The sequence below is a fragment of the Rattus rattus genome, chromosome X (assembly GCF_011064425.1).
Source record: "Rattus rattus isolate New Zealand chromosome X, Rrattus_CSIRO_v1, whole genome shotgun sequence".
Lineage (NCBI taxonomy): Eukaryota > Metazoa > Chordata > Mammalia > Rodentia > Muridae > Rattus > Rattus rattus.
The window spans coordinates 2,237,959-2,250,797 of record NC_046172.1 but is presented as its reverse complement, the minus strand read 5'-3'; the positions used below and the strand labels follow the sequence as shown (position 1 = coordinate 2,250,797).

General features: G+C 36.7%; 1 protein-coding gene across 1 annotated transcript in view; it reads left to right on the top strand.

Moving 5' to 3' along the window:
• The window catches only part of LOC116888872 (lysine-specific demethylase 6A-like), a 118,676-nt gene that overhangs the window by 37,402 nt on the left and 68,435 nt on the right, over positions 1-12,839 (top strand).

Sequence of the window (12,839 nt, the reverse complement as noted above, 5' to 3'; positions counted from 1 at the left end):
TTGACTAATAGTATCATGGCTAATCTTTTTTTATTTTTTTACTTTAATCTATTTATGTCTACATTTACTTTTAGGTTGCTAACTTATGTGGGGTTTTATTTTTCTTTTTAATTCAAATTTATAAACCCTGCTTTAAAAATAGCCCCTGGAAACATAAAGAACAAAATAAAACCAAACCAAAACAAAAGAAAGCAAAACAAATAAACAAAAAAACCTCAGACAAATTTGATGTATTATCTTTGTACACAAGGTTGGTGGTATTGATCTCAGAGTACTCTTTCTACCTCAGCCTTCCTGTTACTGGGATTACAAATGTGAGCCACTAGACCCAACCCTAACCTTTTATTTTGAAATAATTAGAAGTCCATAGGAAGTCGCAGAGAAATACATAGTGAGATACTGTGGACCTTAACAGTTACCTTTTAACCTTTGGTTATTACAAGGAAACTACCCTGAGCATTTACATTAAATTTGTGTTTGAAACTTTTCTTTTTCTTAGCATAAATATGTAAAAGTGTAATGATTGTGACTTCAATTTACATTTCTCCTATAGTGAAAGAAATGAACATTTTTATGTGCTTACTTGACATTTGTATGTCTTCCATAAGTTGTCCTGTTTATTTTCTTTCTTTATATATTCTATATATGAATCTGCTGCCACTAATAGACCAGCAGCCTATTAGGATGTGTGTGTAGACAGAAGTTGAATGGACTGCTGTTGCTGTATACCAAATAATACATCACTGTGATAGTTGTTGATCTAGACACCTTGAGTGACTAGGAACTTTTTAAATGCTCCTGAGGATGTGTTGGCCTTGTGATTTTCTTCCCTTCTCTTTATGCCTGTTTGATTCTGAGGAGAGGCATTTTATTACCTGCTCACAGTATATGATCAGTGTATGCATTGTATAAAAAGAAAAGTCAAGTAAGTGTTGTCTTTCCTAGTGTCTTCGAGTCCCTAGATAGTAATTCTCCTTTATAGCTTCAGCGTTCCTTTGCCCTTGGCTTTAGAATAGTTTCCCTAATATTTATATATGGAGGATAGTAGCAGGGAAAAGTTGGTATATGTTAACGTGTTTTGAGATTAGAACCAAATTTCTGTCTTTTAAGTAAAAGAAATTAGTGAGGGCTAGGGATGTGTAGCTCAATTGACAGGGTCCTTTCGTAGTGTGTACAAGGCTCTAAGTTTGATTTTTTTTTTTTTTAAGATCTCTCATGAACCAGATATAATACTATATATGTTTTGTAATTCCAGCACTTGGGTGGGGGGTGGAGTGTCAGGAGTTTTAGGTTATTATCTTTGTTAACTTTTCTGTTGCTGTGATAATATCCTGACAAAAGCAACTTAAGAAAGGAAGGGGTTATTTTTGCTCATTGTTGGAGTCTATTATGGGGGGAAATGAAAACAGCAGGAACTTGAATCATTTTGCTTCTAGGCAGGATGAAGAAAGCAGTAAATGCTTGTGCTTAGGCTTTCATTGGGCAGGTCTTTCCACCCTAGTTAGCCTCATTCCCTTAGGCATGCCCAGAGGCCTATCATAGGTAATTGATAGGTATCAAATTGACAATTGAGAGATTACCAGCACAGTCTTTGGCTACAGAGTCAGTTTGAGGCTAGCCTGTGCTCCTCTTTTTCTCTACCTAAAGAGCAGTTATTGATAATAGATTTGAACTTACAACTTTACTTGCTTTTTGTTTTTTACTTGCTTCTATTGAGTTTTTGGTTGTCTTTGTGTGTTTTTAAAGTTATTGGATTAATAAGTTTTTCTTGTTACCTTATTTTAGCTGTCCGTGTTCTGAGTATTTCAGAGGTTTTACATCTTTGCTCCAGATGATAAGAAACTTAGTAAAATATACTTCTGTTTAATGCGTCTTGATTTTATTTATTTTTTTGTAATTGCAGCTCATTTTACTACTATACTATTGGTCTCATAAAGCATTGGTACTATTCTTTTTGTTTAATAGTTAATTAAGAAATTTTGTGTGTTAGTATGTTCATTTGGGTAGTCAAAGAGGCTAGAAAGGGGTATTGGGTCTCCTGGAGCTGGAGTTAGAACTAGCTGTGTTGTGATCTGAGAGTGTGGTGTTGGGAACTGGGCTTTGGTCTTTGGCAAGAACATTTATGTTTAACCACTGAGCTTTCTTCCAGGCTCCCCAGCTAACTTTTAAGGAATTTCAGTTAATGTATAAGTATAATATTTACATATTTACTGTATTTCCTTTGTTTTTCTATTGTATGAATCTCAATTTCCATCTTGTATTATCTTCTTTCTGCCTGAAAGACTTTTGTTTCTTGTGAAGTTTTCTTAGTAGGTAATGATTTTTTTCAGCTTTTGTGGTAAAACTTTATTTTTCTTTCTTAAAAGATTTTGGCTTGGTATACAATTATTGAATTGTTTTGCCCTAGTCCCAGGGACACAAAAGACCACTGAGGAGCCAATTCTGATGTAAACATATAGGATCTTTATTATGAGCTGGCAAGCAAGATCTCTCACAGTCTCAGTCCCAGTCCCAGCAAGTTAGAGGGTTTTTGTTGTGGTTACAACAAGTTTGGGGAATTTCCATATGGGTCAGCAAGTTAATATTTTAAAAACTGCATTTCTGGCGTAATCTTCAGGAACCGAATCTTTTGTAGGGGCAAAAGCACCTGACTACTAAGATGGCTAAGTTACCTACTCTCTGCAGGATGTTTTAGGTTATCTCTATGTACCTTGACCCTACTATTGTAGCCTGGCTGTTGTTGGGGGTTGGGGGTGGCCATAGAATGTTTGCTCAGGTGGACTTTGTGATTTTCTTCCTGGAATTGGAGTTTAGCCCCTGCTCTCACGCAAAATGGAGTTTCTTAAAAATAAGGAGTTGGTGGGACTTTAACAGACTGACTTCTTCCCCCTGCAACACTCTGGAGGTTTTAGCTCAGGTTTAGTGCTTTAACTATTTTTGTAAGTCAAATTTGCTTTTTTCCCCATCTATAAGTAAGCTGTCTTTGTCTACTTGTTAGGTTTTTCCTCATTGCTAGTGTTAGCTAGGTCTGTTTTACCCTAGGGTTATGTTATAACTTGTAGGATTTTTGTTTTTTCAGAATATATTTTTAATATTTCTTAATTGATATCTGTTGCTCCTTGATCTATAACTTTCATCCAGTTTGAAATCTCTGCTTTTGTGTCTTCAGAATTTTTCCTTACATCTTGCATTCTAATATATCTACACATATATCACATTGTTTGAAGGCTTTTCTTTACTTACTGATGTGCTGTGTGTGTTGTGTATGTGTTGTGCATGCATGTGAGTGTACAAGTATGTCTACCTGCTCCCAGAGTTCGATTTCAGGTGTCTTCCAGTATTCCCATCTGTGAAGTTAGGAGGTCTTTTACTGAACGGGAAACATGACAGTCCTGTCTGAATCTACTTTCTCTCCTCCTCAATATTAGGGCCCTGTAGTCATGTTTGGCTTTTTAGATGGATATTGATTATGATGGATAAGTCATCACGCTTGTGCTCTTATTCAATCAGCAATCTCTCTAGTCCCTTCTTAACCTCCTACCCACTTCTGTTCTGTTTAAAAGATGTTTCTCCTTGCTGGATCTCATTTTGTATTCTTGTGTTTTCAAGTTTACTGAATTTGTTCTTTGATAATGTTTACTGAATTTGTTCTTTGATAATGTTCATTCTCCCCTTATTATTACCCACTGTATTTTTTGTCTTGTAATTTTCAGTTGTGTTTCAAAAAATCAGAACAAAACATATGGTCTTTCCTTAACATGTTTATGCTTTGCTCTAGGTTTTCAACCTTATATTTCCTTGATATATAATTTTGATTTCTCTGTTGACTATAGTTGTAGTTTCTTGCATGCCTGATCAGTTAGGATAATGTGAATTTTACCTTTGTAGCTTCTGAATATGTTTTGTTTTGTACAGTGTCAGACAAAGCAAAGCAGTGTTTAGTCTTACCTCAACTCGTAGAGCAGTATTCTTTTGAAAATTTCTTTGGGATGCTGCTTAATAACCCTCCCCCCAACACCCATACATCTACATACTTTTAACATGAAACAGCAACTATTATTTCTTACTGTTTAAGCCACTTGCATTTTTCCCCCACTGTGTCAGATGTTCCTAATGCAATTCCATCCCCCAACTCAGCTCATACCCATTGTTTGTCATTTGGTAGTTTAAGGTAAAAATGTATGAAGATAACCTATCTAAATGTTCTGATTGTATCAGTCTCATCCCACTATTTACTTTCTCTCCAACTCTTAGCCTATCCATTTCTAGCTCCTTTTCAGTCAAGTAAGTTGTTTTTTGCATTCTCTACTTTTCTACCATTGGGAAGCTTTAAATGTGTCGCATTCCTTTACTATCATTAATTAGCCCACTAAATTGGCTTTGTGTCGTCGATTAGTTGCATTTCTAAAGTTCTGATTTTGTGGAATCATTATATTCATTTATTCATTTCTTCTCATTGATAACTTTTGGAATTCTTTGATGTCCTGTGTGTGATGTACTCACCTTTTTGAAGTTACTGACATGAATATATTACAATTTTGGTACTCATTTTATGCTTTTAATTTGTAGGTATTTCTTGCCCATTTAAAGCCTCTATGACATGCTTTGATAGACTTTGCTGTAAATATATTTCCTTTTTTGGGCAAATACTTGTAGGTAGAATTAATAGATTATATATATTAAACTGCAAAAAAGACTTTCAAAAGTGAATACGTAAATACATTTCTACCAAGCAATATAAGTGTTCATGTCTTCCATATTCTTCTGAATGTTTAGAATAGTTACTCTTAATTTTAAGCATTTTATTGTGTATAGTAGTATACCATCTTTATATTTGTTTTTCAGTTTCATTTGTCTAGCCAATAAATGTTTTTGTCTTTCTTTAGTTGGTACTAGTTCACATGTTGGTTTTATTTTTTGCAAGAATATTTTTCTTTTCTAAAATGAGGGTCAATTTGCTTAGCCTCTCTATGAACCTAGCAGGCATCAGACTCACACAGAATCCTATAAGCTTCTCCTCTCTTACTCCCCTCAAAATTGGGTTTCACATTATTTTGTTTTTGAAACTCTTTTCCATGGTTTGTGTTTAAGCACTGTATCACATACATGTTCTTCAGTTTGTGATGCTTCTCTTCATTCTCTTTTAACAGTAGTGTCTGAAGAATAGAAAAAATGTTCTTATAAAGTTTCATATATCATTTTGTTCTTCCATACAATTATGCTTTACTCTTGTAACAGTATTAGTTTTTGTTTGGATTACCTCTCTCCCCTTTCATGTTAAAAATTTGTGTGTGCATACACACACATTCACATGTGCCATGCACAACAACCCTGTGAAGGTCAGAGGACAACGTATATCTAAGAGTCAGTTTTCCCCTTTGAATATATATGTGTGTCCTGGGGATTAAATTTAGGCTGTGAGACTTGGTGGTTGTATCTACACTGTTACCTACAGAGACATCTTGCCAGCTCTATGTCCCCATAGCCGAGGACAGTTAATCAGGGTCTGGGGCTTTCTACCTGTAGTGCCAAAAATAGGGGTGAAAAAGGAGACCAAGCAAGAGTTCTGTTGTCAAGTCTCGTTTTAAGGAAGGATTTGCAGCATTTAAAGCTCTGGGCAAGAAGATAGAAGCAGGAACTGAAGAAGCTTAGGGTGGGAGTTTTAGGAATGCCCAAGGATATAAGGTGAATCTGTACTTGCAGATATCCTCCTAACAAAAGAAATAACAGTCTTCGGGGACATGTTCTTGAAAGGTGAACCCTTCTCGGAATCTGCTCCAGGGACATCGGTGTTTGCTCCCAGGCTGAAGCATCCCTGTCATTTGCTCCCAGGGGTAGCCACTGGAGAGGCTCTTCAGTTCAACAATCTCATGTCCATTGTAATACGTCTCAAGGTTAAACCTCTGTGGCCCACTTGGCCCAGAGTCAAGTATACCTTGAACTATGCACATTCACCAGCGTGGGCCCAAATCAATACAGCTCTGCAGCTCTATGTTTCAAATTTCTGTTTTTTATAAGTTTGAAATTTCATTTTCTAAGATCAAAGCAGATTAAGTACTTTTCTCCAAGTAAAATAGGCAGTGGAATTCTCAACATAAACTCAAGGCTTTGCTGTATGTTTAGGGTTTCTATTGCTGGTTAAAATACTGATCTAAAACAATGTGGGGAGGAAAGAGTCTAAGCAGCTCATAGAAGGAACATCATCTAGGGAAATAAGAGCAACAAGAACTCAAGCCAGGAACCTGGAAGCAAGAACTGGTTCAGAAGTTATGCAGAACTGCTGCTTACTGGATTGCTGCTCATGGCTTGTTCAGCCTGATTTCATATATCATCTAAGATCACCTACTTGCCCAGTGACCTGGACACATCAGTTATAAAGAAAATGTCCCATAGGCCATTGTGGAGAGGGGGTCAGGATTTTCTCAGTTGAGGTTGCCTTTTCCCAAATGATTTTTAGCTTGGGTCAAGTTGACATAAAACTAGCCCAGCACACCATAGGAATTCTGTTTATACTTTTAGTAGAAACTCTGGCATTTTATTCATTCAATAAATCTTGAGTTATTCTCTGAAAAATGGTTCATTCATTCTAATTCAAGAGGTATGCTGAAGGAATGTGGCTTTTACCATTTTGTATCTTAAAATTTATTCTTTTTTGAATTATGTAAAGTGGCTTTCAAAAGTATGGAATTGAGTTAGTTATTGTTGTAAAAGAATATTATTGTTGTTCCATAAAGAAACACACAAAATGAAAGTAACCTGGCAAGGCAATTTCATTTTGTAGAAGAATGTGCCATGTTCCAGGCTGAGTTAGCAGGAATAGCAAGCAGGAAATTCAATAGGCTTTTATCCTACTGCTGGGGTCTGCCCTCCCAGCCTTTTGTGTTTACCTAGGTTCCCCCCTCCACCCTAGACTCTTTCTTTTTTCTGGTGTACCCATGCTAATGCTAGAACTCCCATCTGTAGACCAGAGTAGCCTTCACTCAGAGATTCCACCTGTCTCTGCTGAGATTAAGGGTGTGAACCATCTTTGAAGAGCCTCCAGAGGAAGGCCCTAAAACAAGGAATTAATTATTGCATCTGTTTTAGTTAAGGTTTTATTGCTGTGAAGAGACATAGCCACAACAATTCTTATGAAGGAATACATTTAATTGGAGCTGGCTTACAGTTTCAGCGACTTATTAGTTCATTATCATGCGGGAAGCATGGCAGCATGCAGGTAGACATGGTGCTGGAGAGGGAATTGATCCAAAGGCAGCTGAAAGAGACTATTTCACACTGCATGTAACCTGAGCATAGGAAACCTCAAAGCCTGCCCCCACAGTGACCTGCTTCTTTCATCAAAGTTTGACCTATTCCAACAAGGCTACACCTTCTAATACTGTCACTACTATGGGCCAAGCATTTAAATACATGAGTCTATGGGAGCCATTCCTATTCAAACCATCATAGCAAACAACCCTCTAGCAAGGCTTAAGGGGAACCTGCCTCCTTAAGGGTAATTAATCCTTTTGGGGCAGTCTATTGCCTGCCTAGCTGGAATTCAGTAAGCTTATCCAAAAGACTCTTAAACTCTGGTATTTCCATTTGCATGATAGCCAGGTGTGAGGAGGAAAGAGAGCCCTTGGTTGGTGCTTGTAAAGAGATGTGAGGGAGAAATAAAGACAAGTGCTAGGCAGGGTGCCCTGAGAAGCCAGAACTGAAGATAATTTTTTAATTTCTAAATTAAAGTCCATTAGAATCTCCTGATGGAATGACATGAGCATCTATTTATTTTGGCTCCTCGTTTTGCCTTTGGCTGCCAAGGCTGGTCTCTCCAGTGATGAACCTGAAACTGTCAGAATGGCTAGAAAATAAACATTAGGTCACTTCCAGATGACTTCTAGATAGGGAGAGAATATAAATTTAGCCATCATTTAAGTTTTAGGTTACAGAGGTGGTGGAGGGGTCTCCCTTGGCTGTGGGTTGGTGTTTTAGTGAGCCAGTATCTAAATTATATCTGGGTATCATTTTTTAAAAGAAAATGGAGATGAGTCAGTCATTAAGAGCACTTGCTGCTCTTCTAGAAGACCCAGGTTTAATTTCCAGCACTCAAATGGTAGCTCACAATTAGTGGACCTTTAGTCCCCAGGGACAGCAGACATGCAGTCAAAACACCATATAAATAATAATAATAATAATAATAATAATAATAATAATAATAATAGTAGTAGTAGTAGTAGTAGTAGTAGTAGAAGAAGAAGAAGAAGAAGAAGAAGAAGAAGAAGAAGAAGAAGAAGAAGAAAGAAGAAGAAGAAGAAGAAGAAGAGCTGGAATAAGCAAGCTTACCAAATTCTGCACTATTTTGTTATGTGTCCCCTACTGAAATTATAGTTGTCTCTGCCCAATGCCTACATGTAAAAGGTTTCCTTTGTTTTTTTGCTAGTCATAGTAGGTGTATTTAGGTCCTTATGCCTATATAAGCACTATTGCTTTGTACTTCAGAATAGCCTTGAACTCATTTATGTAGTCCAAGCTAGCTTTGAACCTCCCATTCTCTTTGCATTACTCTGTCTTGCCACCCTGAGTGTTGGGATTTTAAGTGTGAACCACTCTGTCTGACTTCAATACTAAAAGTTCTTTTGCCTGTCTTTCTGAGTTCAACTTCTCTCTAGCCCACTTTGCTATAACTTCAAAAAGTACTGATTTATTAATTCACTTATCTCTTTCCATTGCATCCCCCTTCTGTGTGTCCTGTGTATGTGTCTCTGTTTTGCACCCACTTTGTGCTTATTGTTTGCAAGTGTCAGAAGAGGGCAGTAGATACTCTGGAACAGAATTTGCAGATGATCCTGAGCCACCATGTGGGTGCTGTGAAACAAACCCAGGTATTCTTGAAGCAGAGAAAGCACTCTTAAGTAATGAACCATCTCTGCAGCTTCAACAGATTTCTTTGTATATATATTTTAGAATTTCAAATTAAATTCATCTAACTGAAAGAACATAAGAAAAAGCTTTGTTTGAGCATCTTTCTCTACCTTCAGGTATTAATCTATTTGTTGTTGTTGTTGCTGCTAAAACAAAGTATTCAATGTTGAGTACCTAAAAGAAAAGTTTATTGATATTTAAAGGCAGAGTGCCTACTCTGGTGAAGATTTCATGGTAGATAGTCAAGGCCTTGCCATGCTTCTCTTTTCTTTTATTTCATTTTTTTCACAAAGCAGATGGTTACTTATTGAGATCTTCTCCCTGTTTTCTTTCTGCAGAGAGGATCTCTATTTATGTGTGTGTGTGTGTGTGTGTGTATCATCTGCTTGTGAAATCTAGAGGTTCAGGAACATTAGGGAAAGCATCCTACCAACTGGGCTATATCCCCAACCTCTATCTTTGGCATCATCTTGAATACCTGGCTAATACCAACAAGGCAGTATCTCAGGTTTTGTTTTTTTTTTTTTTTCCCCTTAAATTTTGGTGTTTGTTTTGGTTTTGACACAGCTTCACCCTGTAGTCTAGACCATTCTGGAATTTATAACATTCCTTGTCCTATCTCCCAAGTATTGAGATTATAGGTTTGAGCCACCATGCCCTGCCCCCCTACTTAGCTCTTAAGAGAATTCTCAGAAACTATCAGGCTACATTGAATGAAACTCTATTGTAGGGACATCATTACCTCCTGTTTGCCTTTTCCTCCACTCTCAGCTAGAGTCTAGTAGAATTTTTTGAAGTTTCTGCCATGTAGGTGATTCCAGCCAAGGAAGTAACACAAGAATAAAAGTAGAGTCCATCTTTTCTTTCTGTTTTATTAGGCAGAAGTTTATCAGGCCACACTTTTGAGAGTTTTGCAGCTATGTATTTATGTAAACATGGGTCTAATGAAATTGAGTTCAAATTGTAAAAGAAGAGAGACTATCTGGGATACCGACAATTGGAAGCAATTTACAAAACAGTGTTTATATAAATGTGTAAGGTGGGAAAAATATGTCCTCACATTTGCAAAATAGCTTGAATATGACATTTAAAACATGTGTTGCTTCTGTATAAAACAATTAACTGGCATGCCGAAGTCAGGAGGGGGAAACACTCTTTGCTGTAAGAGATTCTTTTGTTTATTTCATTGGGATAAGGTCTTACTATGTAGCCTAAGCTGGCCATGAAATTGTAGCAGTTCACTTCAGCTTCTTGAGTATTGATATTATAGAATCAGGCCAGCTGTGACTCCAAGCATTTTTTGATGGCCTGTAGTAAGTATTAAAACTGTATTGAAAGTTTTATTGAGAAAGTGTGATTCTTTAAAACGATGATTATTCCGTACATTTTCACATTACAGTTTTTCTCATACAATTCTTAAAAGATTTATACATAGATTCATAGAAGCCTAAGGAATCTTTAAAAATGTAGTGTATCTTACCCAAAGTAAGAGTCTCAATCAAGTAGTTTAGTGTCCCCCCCCCACTTCCCACCCAACTTTGAGACCCACCCACCCCTACCCCCTTTTCCCCTTTGAGTCCAGTTTGTGTTGCCAGCTAGTTTTGGGATTGAGGCCTGCTCTGGTGTGTGGGCCAGTCTGCAGTGGGTCATCTCATTAAAACAAAACAAAACAAAACACCCGACTTTCCTTCTTTCAGCAGTCATGAAATGCTAATAGTGCCTTCACTAGTGGTGGGATTTCATACCTTCTGTCTTCTAGTCTGAGATTTTGTTTGGCTGGAGTTTGTACAGGTCTTGTATCTGGTGTCACATCACTATGAGTGCATATATATACCTGCTCCATTATGTCTGGAAAAAAGTTTCTTTGTTGAGAGTTTAGAGATGTACTGGTCTCTGGATATAGCAAACAGTCATTAGAAATTGTTCTAATGGGCTGGAGAGATGGCTCAGTGGTTAAGAGCACTGACTGCTCTTCCAGAGGTCCTGAGTTCAAATCCCAGCAACCACATGGTGGCTCACAACCATCTGTAATGAGATCTGATACCCTCTTCTGGTGTGTTTGAAGACATCTACAGTATACTTATATATAATAAATAAATCTTTTAAAAAAAAGAGAAGTTGTTCTAATACTATGTCTATTTAGCAAAATAATAGTATTGGGTCTCCCCTGGGGCATTTGACCTATCTAGCCACAGGTTCGTGGCCCCTTAAGTGCAAAGTGTGGGTTCCATTTATATTGTTCCTTGTACTTGTATGTTATCCGGCCGCTTCACTTAATCCTTTAAATTAAATAATGTTGTTTATATGATGCTTATATGCTTCGAAAGTATTTACTTTCATGTTAGGTACTGAACATAAAAAGATTTATATAATAATGCTTATGAATGTATTTTTCTATAATAGAGGAACATAAGGCCTTGTATATATTGTTAGCCAAGCATTCTACAAATCACTAAGCTGTAACTCCCAGCCTAGTATATATATTAAAAGTAATTAGACTGACTGACCTGTATTCAAGAGCACTTGTTCTTGTAGCACTCTCACACTCTCTCACACCCTCTCACTCTCCCTCTCTTTCCTTCCTCTCCTCTCTCCCCTCTGTCTGTCCACACACACACACACACACACACACACACACACCACACACACGCCTTCGCATGTGTACGTATAAAAACAATGAGAAAAACTAAAATACAAAACGATTTCTTGGCTATTTACAATACTATTATTAGGTTTAAAAACATTTACTATGAAATTAGGATTTCCGCATTGTAGTCAATAATCAATTTCTCTTAACGTGCACTAAATTGTATTTTATACTCAAACAATCCATTATATAGAGGTATATAAGGAGACTCTGGAAATTTGCACCTTTAAATTATAGTAATTCCCAAGACTTCACTATAGAATTCAGACCCTTTTAATTATAGAGATGTGGATTGGTTAGTGGTTCTCTGTGTTTGTGATTTGGCATATACATTTTAGCTGTTAAAAGGGTATAATAAAACTAAAGACTTTTTTTTTTTTTTTTTCCGTGGCTCTTGACTTTAAATATAGTAGGATCAACCTGGAATTACCTTTGTTTTTGATCGGTTTATTTGACTTGTTGATAGGTAACCTTTGTTGGGATAGTAAATTTTAGCATACATTTTTAAACTGTTTGATTCTCTACGCTTCAAGGCTCTGTGTCATAAGGAAAATTAAGGCCTTCTAGTAGTCATTGCAGGAAATTTGTATGAAAAATAGTGTGAAATGATATTTTAATGGTATGGAAACTGTTTGAGTTTCTGTCTTTGTATGTGCTAAACCTGAGAGATACTTAGAGATTTGAGATTCTACTATGCCAAATTCTGTGTGTAAACTGCTATAGAAATTTTTTTCTTCCTTCCTTTTCCCTGTCTTCCTGTCTGTCTTTGTGTGTGTACATGCTTGTGTATGAGGGAACTTATGTGCAACTGCAGAGGTCATAGGACGGTCTGACTTTCTTATATGGATTCTGGAGATCTTAACTCAGGTTGTCAGGCTCATGCTATAAGCACTTACTGATTTATCTCAGGGTCCAGTTTTGACATCTTTATCATTTTGTCAGGTCTCTTAAAATTGAGGTAAGAAAAGTTCCCCAAGATCTGTAGTGTTAGACAACTGGAGTATGTCATCAAACTCAGATCTATCATTTGTTTTCTGTAGAGTTCAAATGAATTAACAGCCTTTTTGTTTTCCGAGAAAGGAAATGTGAGAGTAAAGGTATATAAATATTTTGGAAGTGTAAGATAGAATTAATGTGTTTAACTTACTTCATAATAAGGAAAAGCCAATTAAAAGGTATTTTAAATCTGGTAAAGATTTTGGCTAAAGCAAAACATTGAATATAAAATGGTAGCTGCTCTTACTACAGAGATTGTATGAATTCTCACATAATTGAATTAAGTTCTCCA